This window comes from Loxodonta africana, chromosome 4 (genome assembly GCF_030014295.1).
Source record: "Loxodonta africana isolate mLoxAfr1 chromosome 4, mLoxAfr1.hap2, whole genome shotgun sequence".
Classification (NCBI taxonomy): Eukaryota; Metazoa; Chordata; class Mammalia; order Proboscidea; family Elephantidae; genus Loxodonta; species Loxodonta africana.
In genome coordinates, this window is record NC_087345.1 from 27481051 (window position 1) to 27494559 (window position 13509).

A 13509-nucleotide genomic window follows, 5' to 3' on the forward strand; every position below is an offset into this window, starting at 1 on the left:
ATTAGAAAAACTGAGAAACTCTGTCCATGAGGATAATTCTTTCTCACTTTAAGAACTGAGGGCATTTATAAGGAAGAACACTAAGTCCATTTTCCATTACACAGAGTTCAGCATTGCCACCTGCTTAGAGTGACAGCAAACTGAGCAAAAATAACAGAAATGAATGCAAGAAGTTATCCCTAAATGGGCCTGCTAAGATTAAAGTGGGAAAGTGAAAACACATTTTCTTTTGCAAATATAGGACTGAAGAGTGAAATTGCCATTGTTCTGACTGCTCTCCTAAATTGAGTTTGACTGGAGTCCAAGGAGAATGTGTCTAACATAAGGCCGAAAAATGTACTCTTTCTGGGGAAAGATCAGTCTTAATTCCTTTCATCATAATTTAATGCTTTCCTTCAAATGCTACATTCTTTCTTTGGTCAACAACGTAAAAACAAACTTATTGCAGATCTGAAAATTGGTTTTTTTGTTTTGTTTTGTTTTTGTGGGGTATAGGAACACTTTGTGGTTTATATAAATGTAGTAATTCTCTAGATTACCATTTCATGGTACATTGCACACCAAAGAAAGCAACCTGTGTCTTTTAGGCAAAAGTGTGGCTGGGTGGGGGAGGCTGAAGGCGAGGGGAGGGTAAGGGGGAACCATCAGCCCCAGAATGTAATCAGATAAAGCTAGTGGCTTGGTATTAGTATGTTAGCTTTGTCTAAGTCCTAGCATCTTCAATTGGCCAGCCCTCTCTTCATTTGTCACCCCAACGCACCTTTTGTGCAAATAATTTCCCATTGGTATTACCCAGAGCTTGGAGTCGATAGCTGACTAGTCTCTTTGCTTGTACCATTATTTCCAGCAAGCTTGCTACATCTGCAATAAATCCTGGAGGATTTGTGGGTGGACTGAGGAAGTATGAGTGACAGAATGAGGTGATAAGGCCTGGATGTAGCCAAAACAAAAGCTCTTGCAGTCTGGCCCAGTGTGGCACAGCCACAGCATCTGAAGGTTTGATTTGATCGAGTTTTGGCCAGCTGTCTCTGGGAGTTCAAGCCAGTTGAAAATGAAGCCCACGAGCATGTCTCTCACACTCTATCACGGCTGCCTTTGAGTACCAGCGATGGAAATCTCTCCTTTCCTACCCTTTTTATGTGATGGTGGAGGTGGCGGGCAGTGGATACTCAAGGATCTGGGTCAGATGTACTGTTTTAAGTCTCAGGCCTGGATGAAAAGGCAGGCACTGGGTTTATACAACAGCCAATTTTCAGGTGTGGGAGCGAGAAATCAAAATTTCTCAGCTCGGTTGCTTTGATGAGCTCTTCAAAGCAGAGTTGTCTTTAAGTGAGATCAAATCTATGTCTGTCATTTCATATAATGCATTCTTCTTCAGGGTTTTCTTTTTTCTTTTATCCGGAACAGCTTATCTTGGAAGAGGTGTCTGTTTATCAGCAATGACTCATTCTGTGAATGTCTGTGTGTGTATGCATTTCAACATGCAAATGAAAGGCAGCCATGTAATTTCTGAAAAGCTTATTGTGCTAGAATCTGTGCAATTGTTCAGATACATTTTCGTAGTGCTGGGAATTTCAGGACTCCTTGCTAGGACTTGCGTAAATCAGAATAGTGTAGGTTATGTCTTGATGACAAACACCCCCAAATTTCAGCTGCTTACAGCAATAAATCTACTTATTGTTGAGTTGATTCCAACTCATGGACACCCCATATGTGTCAGAGCAGAACTGTGCTCCACAGAGTTTTCAATGGCTGACTTTTTTGGAAGTAGATTTCCAGCCCTTTTTTCTGACATGCATCTGGGTGGACTTGAACCACCAACCATTTGGTCAGTAGCTAAGTGGGTTAACCATTTGTACCATCCCAGGACTTAACAACAAAAGCTGATTTGTTGGTCATGCTTTGTGTCCATGGTGGGTCACCTGTGCTCTATGCCATGCTTCTTTCATTCTGAGACCTAGGCGACTACAGCAGCCTCTGTCTGGAACATTGCTTGTCTCGTGGCAAAGGGAAAAGATAAGCATGACAAACCATGCAATGGCTCTTAGAACCTCTGCTTACAAGAGACACACATCACTTCCATTCACATTTCCTTGGCCAAAGCACATCGCATGGTTAACCTTTCCATCAATGGCATGGGGAAAATACAGGCTTTTCACGGTGAGGGAAACAGGACTGCTTGGAGGCACAGTGATACAATCTCTGGCAGCCCTCTGTTTCCCTATCTGTAATGGGAGAGAGTTGGATGTCTTTGGTCCCATTTGGTGGCCCTGGGAGGCAGAGATTCTGGCTACAGAAACCTGATGGAGATGCTCCAGTTACAGATATAGGTCCAGGAGAAGAATCACATGGCTGATGGAAGTGGAGCTCCAAGTTGGCTGGCTGAAAGATGTGTGTGTCATAGCGGAGTAATTCTCATGGAGAAGGGAAAAGAATGAAGAACCTAGGGAAAGCTGTGTTTTCAACTAGCATACCTCATTTAAATTAGAAATAAATGTCTCTCTCCATGAATAAAGAAAGTCATTTCTTTATATTTTTGTATGAAATATAACACACTTATAGAGAAGAGCTAAAAAAGATGAATATTGTGCTTAATGAGTTCTTATAAAGAGATCATCTATTCAACGACCACCCAGTTCAAAATATAGAATATGGCCAGTCCCCCAGTATCCCTTCCCAATCACAGCTCCCTCACTTTTCCTCAAAGATGACCAGTAAAGGCTGTCCTAGATAGATTTCACTACAAACAGTTGAGACAGAAGGCTTACTAGAGAGTGTTCTTGGGAAATACACCTGTAAGGAAGTCAGGCAGGAAAAGAAGCTGTCTCACAGTGTGATTGCACCAGAGGCAATAGCTAATCCTACAGGGATCACTGAAATGGAATAACTCTTCAGAGTTGTCCTGAATTAATGTCAGTGGTAGGGCCCTGGGTAGCACAAGCGGTTTGCTTTTGGCTACTGTCTTAAAGGTTAGAGGTTCAAACCCATTCAGCAGCACTGCAAAAGAAAGGCCTATGGAGCAGTTCTGCTCTGTGACACGTGGGGTTATCAAGAGTTGGAATCAACTCGAGGGCAGTGGAGGCAGGAGTGTGACCTTGGATAAAGCTTGTGGCCAAAGGTACTACTCAATGAAGCACCCAACTGTGAGTCGTTGGCAGAGAATATTTTCAGCAGCTGAGAATGGTGCATTGGACCAGAGGATAATGGAGGACCACAGTATCCACAACACTAACTTTTATTATAACTACTTGTGATGGTTAAGATTGCGTGTCAACTTGGCTGGGCCATGATTCTCAGTGGTTTGGCAGTTATGATGTAGTGTGACAGTTATGTAATGATGTAATCATATTACTCCAGGATGAGATCTGATATAATGTAATCATCTCCATGATGAGGTCTGCTATGAGAAGCCCATCAGTTGAAAGGGAGTTTCCTTGAGGGTGTGGCCTGCATCCTATATATATGCTTCACTGGTTTCGCTTCTTTAGAGAACTCAGCCTAAGACACTACTTCTTCATACACTTTATAATTTTACCTATTTAGTACGTGTCTTAAAACAGTATAATACAGTTTTGAGTGTTTTTGAACTTTACATGAACATATGTATTTTTTAAAATATCTGGCTTCTTTTATCCAACTTTGTGTTTTTAAGATTCAGCATTGTTACCTGTGGTTGCAATTCCTTTGTTTTTGTGAATGTATTGTATTCTGGTTTACAATTATATCCCAGTTTATTCATCCATTCTGCCATAGAGAGACATTTGGGTTGTCATCAGCCGTTAGTTATAGGAAAATTATTGTAAATGTCTCTTAGTGCACAAATTTACATGTGCCTCTAGGGTAGACACCTAGGAGTGGCATTGTTGGGCTATGGGCTTTACAGTCTTTCAGCTTTGCTTGATAATGCCCAACAGTTTGTGGTACTAACTTACTTTGCCATCAACAGCACTTGAGTTTCCATTGTTCCGCATTTTGACCAACAATATTGTCAACTCTTTGCCTTTGTTTGTTTTAATGTAGCTATTCTGATAGGTATCCAGCCAGGTACTATCATCCTATTTCCCTGATGACTAATCAATTTAATCACCTTTTCATGTATTTGTTACTCATTTAGATTTCCTCTTATGTGAGGAGCCTGTTTTTGCCCATTTTTCTATTGAGTTTTTTGTCTTTTTCTTATTGAAGGAAAAAAGATCTTTATATATTTTAGATATGTATTTCAAATTAGATAAATATTGAAAATATAATTCTCCTACTCAGTGCTATCTTTTCACTCTCTTAATGACCTCTCAGAAGTTCTTAATTTTAAAGTTGTTAAGTTTATCAATTGTTTTTTCCTTTTGCTTAGTGTTTTTGTGAAATATTTTGGCCTTAAGCTTGCATAAATAGTTTAGATTCAGGTACTTGAAATAAATTGTCTCATTCAGTCCTGTGATGAGAATGTATCTTGGGCTATTCCTTTTTGGAAAAGCATTTTGAGTATCTGGAAAAAGAAATTATTTTTTTTGCAAGAGATCAGTTTACCTTCATTTTGATTGCACGTTCTTTTAGTTTTGACCGTTGAATCCTCAAAGAAATGGAGCCAGTTATTCAAACAGAGCAATCAAACCTTCAAGAACATATAAATGTCATTCAAATTCAGCTAAGTTTTCAAAGTTAAAGTCTCCTCTCTGGGGACAGGATCATTGGAATAGTTAAAAGGAAAAGAAATTAACTCTTAGCAGGAGGCAGAAAAGAAACCCTGTGCGGTACAAGCTAGAAAAATGAATAGGCCCAAAAGGGTTTAGATGAGCTCATGGATTGAAGGTTTGGTAATTGGATTATTTGGAGAAGTTAAGAGTTTTAGGATATATCTATAACCTTTTGAAAGGTATGCCACTTAGGGCAGCGACTCCCAGCAGTTCTCATTGCACGTCAGTAAGGCTAGTTGATTCTCACCTATCCCAAACTGCTAATTCCCCTTTCCCTGGCACATCTCCCGGGGCCAAGAATGTTGGCATGAATCTAAAATGGCGGAGGCTGAGCTGTGCCTTGAGATTTGGAGTTGGATACTTGAGCATCCTGCTGTCGTTGATGGCTGAAGGAGTGATTTCATCATCAGTGATGTTATAGACTGTGGGGGTTGGTGAACTGGTCCTGAGGCTGGGCTTATTCCCTAATAATGCTCTTTCTACCAGAAAAAAAGTTCCTGCTGTTCTCTCCTACCACTTCGCTACTTTCTGTGGAAAAGATCTGTTACTCATCTTTCCTAGGGATAACTCTCAATTGCTCAGTGGATATTTGGTTGCGTTTATCTGTATTATAACTCAAGACTGAGAGTCAATGATATCAAGCACCCATTCCCTTCCTTTTGTCACTAAACTAGATGCAAGGTACTGCATTTGACTGGCCAAAGCATGGAAATGTCTATGGTTTTATGCTTGGAAAACTCAATCTGTCAGTCTGGCTTTTGGTGATTTCTCATTTATATGCCCTTTTCCTAGGAAGGGGTGCCATCTGAAAACTTAAGCTTTCATTTTGGCTTCAGAAATTGAATAAACCATGGCTTCCAATTAATTGGAAACCTTGGTGATGTAGTGGTTAAGTGCTATGGCTGCTAACCAAAAGGTCGGCATTTCCAATCCGCCAGGCGCTCCTTGGAAACTCTATGGGGCAGTTCTACTCTGCCCTATAGGGCCGCTATGAGTTGGAATCGACCCAACAGCAGCGGGTTTGGTTTGGTTTAGCAATTAATCGACCCAGAGAGGGAGTCCTTTTAAAAATAATTGAGAGCTCCAAAGTTTTGATAAGGCTAACTCACTTGGCTTCAATCATACCTAAAAATCAAGATGATTCTTTTTCAGTTCCTATATTCTGAACAAATTGAGAAAGTAAAGCAAATCAGTAAGAGAACTATTATAAAACTAAAAGCTTGTGATAAAGCAGATTCAGAAACACCATGATTGGAGATTAGCTGCAGTTCTCTGTCCAGCCTCTTTTCTCAAGTTGCAGGAGGGAACATGGAGGGGAGGACAAAGCCCAGTGAAGAAATTTAGGCAATCCCACCTTGAAAAATGGGAATGTGAAGGGTGGGTCTCTATATTCTCAGTAGTCTCCTGACCCAACATCCTTGAGTCAGGATGATGAAACAGGTACCAAATATCTGGAAGAGTCTGGAGCTGTTGCCACCGCTCCGAAAGTCCCAGCCAGCCACAAAATCTAGAGTCAGTCATCCTCAATGAAGTGGTACCAAGACATATTTAAATCATAAGTTGGAACCCCAAAACTATTGGCCAGTTAGTGACTCAGGCTAACCTGTCCAATCCATCAATTTCATAATAATTTGACTGGATATCCTACAATTGGATTGTTTGGCCCCCACTTGCTACATTAGGGCAGAGCTTTTGTTGTCAATTCTTTATCACTGATGAAGCCAAAGTTGAAGGAAGCAGAGTAATGTGAGACAACTAAGCCTGCTGCCTGAACCACAGGAGTAAACATATTTACCTGCCAATTATAGGCAATAGTCTTCACTTTGGGGTTGTGGGTAGGGCAAGCTGCGTAAGACATTTGCCATGGACGAGCAGAGAAGTTCTGTGGGCAGCCCTCTCCAAAAAGAAAAAAATGAAAAAGCTGAGCCAAGCATGCTCTATTTATTTATTTAATTTTATTTACTAATTAGACTCAACTAGTCACCTGCTACAGTGCATGAGTCTTTTCTTCACTGGACATTTGCTCACTACCTTCCAGGTATTTTCAGGGTGCATGATCTCAAGTTCATTGTCCCTCTACACTTAAAATATCTTGATGGAAAGAAACAATCTTTATAGGGTCCCAGGTGAAGCATGGGTAGCGCATTCATTTCTCTAGATCAATGGTTTTGTTTGTTTGTTTAGTGACTTTACTAAAAGTTGTTTGTTTTTGAAGTGCAGTATGTAAATAGATAAAAGCAGATACTCTAGTTGCAATGAAGCTGGTGGACACTTGTCATTGATTCTGTACCAGCCTCAGAGAGGGCTCTGGGGATCACTGGGACCTTGCAGGGTTCCATGGGAAATCACTACTCTAGAGAAACAAAAACATTTCCTTGAATTAATCCAGGAATACAGAAAGATGCATTCCCAGACTGTGTGTTTATAGACTCTGGTTGAGTGACTTTGGAGTCCATTGGTGATGCAAATGGTTATGTGCTCAGGTTCTAACCAAAAGGTTAGTGATTTACAACCACCTAGAGGCACCTGGAAGACAGGCCTAGTGATCTACTTCCGAAAGATCACGGCACCGAAAACCCTATGGAGCATAGTTTTACTCTGAAACACATGGGGTTGCCATGAGTCAGAAGTGAGTTGACAAAAACTGATTAAAAGTGACTAAAAAAAAAAAATTTTTTTTTTTTTTAAGTACGTTATATTTCCTTGTCATGTCTTTGGCTTACAATAAAGGAGATTATTTAAAAAAAAAAAAATAAACATCAAAACTATTATTATTTATTGTAAGGATATTATTGAGGACTTTTTACCATATTACATAATATTCTCTTCATGAAGGTCTATGGGAGGAATTTTTATTAGGTTCTTGTTTCTAGGAATAGTTGCTCTTTTTCTAAACTTCTGGGTTGTTTTAATCTGTAGACACTGTAAACTCTGAAACCAACTGTTCGCATTTCTCTCTTTGTACTGGATGCTAAAAATTTCAGACCTAAATTTGTGGCCCATCTGAAGAAAATAGATGCATTTTGTATATTAACTTCAGCTTTGTCTTCATCTCATTTTTCTCGCTCTAACTGCATTTTCGCTGTATGTTTCAATTAGCAGTCTATTTTTGCAGGTAATAGGAAACCTAACGCAATCTAACTTAATCAATCAAAGAAACAAGAAAACCCGAAGGAAATCTCAGATGCCAAAATGATCAACACACTCAATTTCTCTGCATCCCTTAGTTTGGTCTTCTTCCATTTTCAGCCTCTCTCATGATTAGATGGCTGTTGTGGCTCCAAGCCTCATATCAAATAATCTACCCAATCAAATGAAAGAAAGAAAGATTCTCTGGGGTATCTCCTGTTGTCTCACTGGATCCTTTTGAGTTAAGTGTCCCTCCCTGAACCAACCCAGTGGAACCACTGCTTTGCTTAAACCACTCAGGACCCACCTCTGGAGTTGAAAATGAGATTGATCCTACCCAAGCCACATGGATGAATAGGGTGGATTTCCAAAGGAAATTTACTAGGAGGAGAAAAATGGAGGCACTAAGGAACATGTATTAATTGTTCTTAGTTTCCACATTTACCTATTTTTTTTTCAAACTTGGAAGAATTGTATATAGTTCTAGAAGCCTCTTTAAATCACCTCCCCCCTTTTTTAATGAGGTAGAATGCACCCAGATAACAAGGTGAGTAAAAAATAGTGCTATGGAAAGTGTAGTTAGCACTTACTACAGGAGAAAGAGAGAAGATGAATTGTCTCTCCTGAAACTTCATTCCCAGACAATTCTCTCAGCAGCTGCTCAATAAATAAGCACAGTCCCGGCCCTTTTCTTAACGTGGAACATTATTTACTTCCTAGCCAGTGCCATCGAGTCAATTCCCCAAATATAGACAACATAATACATGAGTGCCAATTATTCATTAGCCCCTTTCCAGTTGTTTTCTCCCATCTCTGTTGAGAGAAATGAAAATTTATCTTCACACAAAAACCTGTACACAAATGTTCATAACAGCTTTTTTCATAATAGCACAAACCTGGAAACGTCTTGGAAACATCCTAGATATCCTTCAACAGGCAAACGGTTAAGGAAACTATGGTACATCCATACCATGGACTATTACTCATTAATTAAAAAAACCCAAAAAACTACTGATACACACAACAACTTGGACAATCTCTAGGGAATCATGATGAGTAAAAAAAGTCAATCCCAAAATTCATGATTCCATTTATATAACATTTTCAAAATGACAAAATTTTAGAAATGGGCACAGATTAGTGGTTGCCAGAAGTTGAAGATGGATGGGTGTGGTGCTTTAGGAGGAGAGGCATATAGTGGATATGGCTATAAAAGAGCAATGCAAATAACCCTTGTGGTGATGGAACTATGTCTTAACTGGTAGATATATGAACCTACACATGTGATAAAAATTTTTATAACTAAATACACACAGAAATATGTAAAAGCAAACAGAAAATTTGAATGAGTGGATGGTACCAATGTCAATATCCTGATTGGAATATTGTACTGTAGTTTTGCAAAATGGATAAAGGCTACGGTGGATCTCTCTGGATTAGTCCTTAGAATTTCATGTGAATCTACAATTATGTCAAAAAAAAAAAAAAAAAAAGGAGACAGGTATGTTGAGGGTAGGATGGGATGGTAGTAAAACCCCTAGTGGTTAGAGTGTGTTACTAACAAAACCCTTATTAGTACTCTTTTCTGACACCATCCCCATCTTTGGGCATCTCCTAGTGAACCCAATGCTATCACAGTAAAGAACTGGGTAGAACTCAGTTCTCCTGACCTAACCATCCCTCTCATCCCCACCCTGTGCCACTTTCTTCAGAATTTACCAAGTTTTTATCTCTCTATTTACAGCTTTGCTCTGAGCTAGAATGGGTCAATCAGATAACTAATCCCTCCTAGGCTGCTAACTTCCAGATAACATAATGCCTTAACCTCATTTACAAGTCCCTTAACGACTCATAAATGCAAGGCTTCCCAGTTTACTTTTCGTTTAAGGACATAAAATGGAAGCAAGAACAAGACTACTAAAAACATACATAGTATCGAGCCCCCTCTACTTGCTATTGGTGGTGACCAAGTCTATCTTTTACCTTTCTAGTAGCCCAAATGAAAAGGAAAAACAGATCAGTTAAGTAATTCACAGTGACCATAAAATAAAGGAAATAATAACAGGAGAGGAACCCTACTATTACTCATGCTAACAACTCAATTGTTAGTTCCTCATGAGGAATCTATATAGATCAAGAGGCAGTCATTCGAACAGAACAAAGGGATACTTCGTGGTTTAAAGTCAGGAAAGGTGTGCATCAGGGTTGTAACCTTTCACCATACCTATTCAATGTGTATGCTGAGCAAATAATTTGAGAAGCTGGGCTATATAAAGAAGAATTAGGCATCAGGATTGGAGGAAGACTCATTAACAACCTGTGTTATGCAGTTAACACAACCTGAGTTGCTGAAAGTGAAGAGGACTTGAAGCACTTACTAATGACGATCGAAGACCACAGCCTTCAGTATGGATTACACCTCAACACAAAGAAGACAAAAATCCTCACAAATGGGCCAGTAAGCAACAGGGTGACAAATGGAGAAAAGATTGAAGTTGTCAAGGATTTCATTTTACTTGGATCTACAATCAACACCCATGGAAACAGCAGTCAAGAAATCAAAAGATGTATTGCATTGGGCAAATCTGCTGCAAAGGACCTCTTTTAAGTGTTGAAAAGCAAAGATGTCACCTTGAAGGCTAAGGTGCATCTGACCCAAGCCATGATATTTTCAGTCACATTATATGTATGTGAATGCTGGACAATGAATAAGGAAGATCAAAGAATTGATGCCTTTGAATTGCAGTGTTGGTGAAGAATATTGAATATACCATGGACTGCCAAAAGAACAAACAAATCTGTTTGGATGAAGTATGATCAGAATGTTCCTTAGAAGCAAGGATGGCAAGACTATGCCTCACATACTTTGGACATGTTATCAGGAGAGATCAGTCCCTGGAGAAGGACATCATGCTTGGTAAAGTAGAGGGTCAGCCAAAAAGAGGAAGGTCCTCATCAAGATGGATTGACATGGTGGCTGCAACAATGGGCTTAAGCATAATAACGATTGTGAGGACAACGCAGGACCAGGCAGTGTTTCACTCAGTTGTACATAGGGTTGCTATGAATAGAAACTGACTCAATGGCATCTGAAAACAACAACAACAACAACAAAACCCAACAGAAGCAACCCCCTGGAGAATATGCTGAGCAATGCCATGAAGACTGAATAGCATTCTCACAATTGCCACAATGACAAAATGGGAAGGGTCACTCTTCATGAGAAAACTCAATACAAGCAGATGGCATTTCCCAAAGTTAATTTAGCATTTTATTAAGTGTGCCTTAGCTTTTCTCCCCATGTGTGGGATATGGCTAGTGCAGGGGTATAGACATGATAGTTTAGCTTCACTGAGAGGTCCAAGAGTGGATCAAACACACATCCTTCAGGCAATCTCCATAAATGCTATTTCTTTTTTATGAGTTTTTGATGGACATTGGGCAACTCAGGAGCTCAGATAATGCCTGGTAGAGAGTAGAATTTGTTGGGTGAATGAAGACAATCAGGCAGACACATAGTTTTTATAGAGCTAGCCTTGCTGTGGCCCCATGAGGACCCATGTCTGCCATGGGATTCATGCCTTTCCAATTACACAGTCCACTGGTGTTTCAAGCTGAAACAACTACAATAGCCACATCCCTGGAGCTTCTTTCCCTCTCTCTCTCTTTTTTTTTTTTCCTAGCAAAGTAATATATATATATATATTTTTCAGTGTCCACCTGATTTAATTAGCTCACTCTTCATCAGCATCTCTTTCCCCCCCCACTGACCAGTCCTTTTCACGCCTGATGATTTGTCTTCGGGGATGGTTCCTGTCCTGTGCCATCAGAAGGTCTGGGGAGCATTGTCTCTGGGATTCCTCTAGTCGCAGTCATACCATTAGGTGTGGTCTTTTTATGAGAATTTGGGGTCTGCATCCCACTGATCTCCTGCTCCCTCGGGAGTTGTCTGTTGTGCTCCCTGACAGGGCAGTCATCGATTGTGGCCGGGCACCAACTAGTTCTTCTGGTCTCAGGATAATGTAGGTCTCTGGTTCATGTGGCCCTTTCTGTCTCTTGGGTTCTTAGTTGTCGTGTGACCTTGGTGTTCTTCCTTTGCCTTTGCTCCAGGTGGGTTGAGACCAATTGATGTATCTTAGATGGCCACTTGTTGGCATTTAGGACCCCAGGCGCCACAATTCAAGGTGGGATGCAGAATGATTTCATAATAGAATTATTTTGCCCGTTGACTTAGAAGTCCCCTCAAACCAAGTTCCCCAGACCCCAGCCCCTGCTCCGCTGACCTTTGAAGCTTTCATTTTATCCCGGAAACCTCTTTGCTTTTAGTCCAGTCCAATTAGGCTGACCTTCCTTGTATTGAGTGTTGTCTTTCCCTTCACCCAAAGCAGTTCTTATCTACTGATTGATCAATAAAAAACCCTCTCCCTCCCTCCCTCCCTCCCTCCCCTCTTTGTAACCACAAAAGTATGTGTTCTTCTCCGTTTTTTCTATTTCTCAAGATCTTATAATAGTGGTCTTATACAATATTTGTCCTTTTGCAACTGACTCATTTCACTCAGCATAATGCCTTCCAGATTCCTCCATGTTATGAAATGTTTCAGAGATTTGTCACTGTTCTTTATCGATGCGTAGTATTCCATTGTGTGAATATACCACAATTTATTTACCCATTCATCTGTTGACGGACATCTTGGTTGCTTCCAGCTTTTTGCTATTGTAAACAGAGCTGCAATAAACATGGGTGTGCATATATCTGTTTGTGTGAAGGCTCTTGTATCTCTAGGGTATATTCCAAGGAGTGGGATTTCTGGGTTGTATGGTAGTTTTATTTCTAACTGTTTAAGATAACGCCAGATGGATTTCCAAAGTGGTTGTACCATTTTACAATCCCACCAGCAGTGTATGAGAGTTCCAATCTCTCCGCAGCCTCTTCAACATTTATTATTTTGTGTTTTTTGGATTAATGCCAGTCTAGTTGGTGTGAGATGGAATCTCATCGTAGTTTTAATTTGCATTTCTCTAATGGCTAATGATCGGGAGCATTTTCTCATGTGTCTGTTGGCTGCCTGAATATCTTCTTTAGTGAAATGTGTGTTCATATCCTTTGCCCACTTCTTGATTGGGTTGTTTGTCTTTTTGTGGTTGAGTTTTGACAGAATCATGTAGATTTTAGAGATCAGGCGCTGGTCTGAGATGTCATAGCTGAATATTCTTTCCCAGTCTGTAGGTGGTCTTTTTACTCTTTTGGTGAAGTATTTAGATGAGCATAGGTGTTTGATTTTTAGGAGCTCCCAGTTATTTTCCCAGTTATCTGGTTTCTCTTCATCATTTTTGGTAATGTTTTGTATTCTGTTTATGCCCTGTATTAGGGCTCCTAGGGTTGTCCCTATTTTTTCTTCCATGATCTTTATCGTTTTAGTCTTTATGTTTAGGTCTTTGATCCACTTGGAGTTAGTTTTTGTGCATGGTGTGAGGTATGGGTCCTGTTTCATTCTTTTGCAAATGGATATCCAGGTATGCCAGCACCATTTGTTAAAAAGACTATCTTTTCCCCAATTAACTGACACTGGTCCTTTGTCAAATATCAGCTGCTCATACGTGGATGGATTTATATCTGGGTTCTCAATTCTGTTCCATTGGTCTATGTGCCTGTTGTTGTACCAGTACCAGGCTGTTTTGACTACTGTAG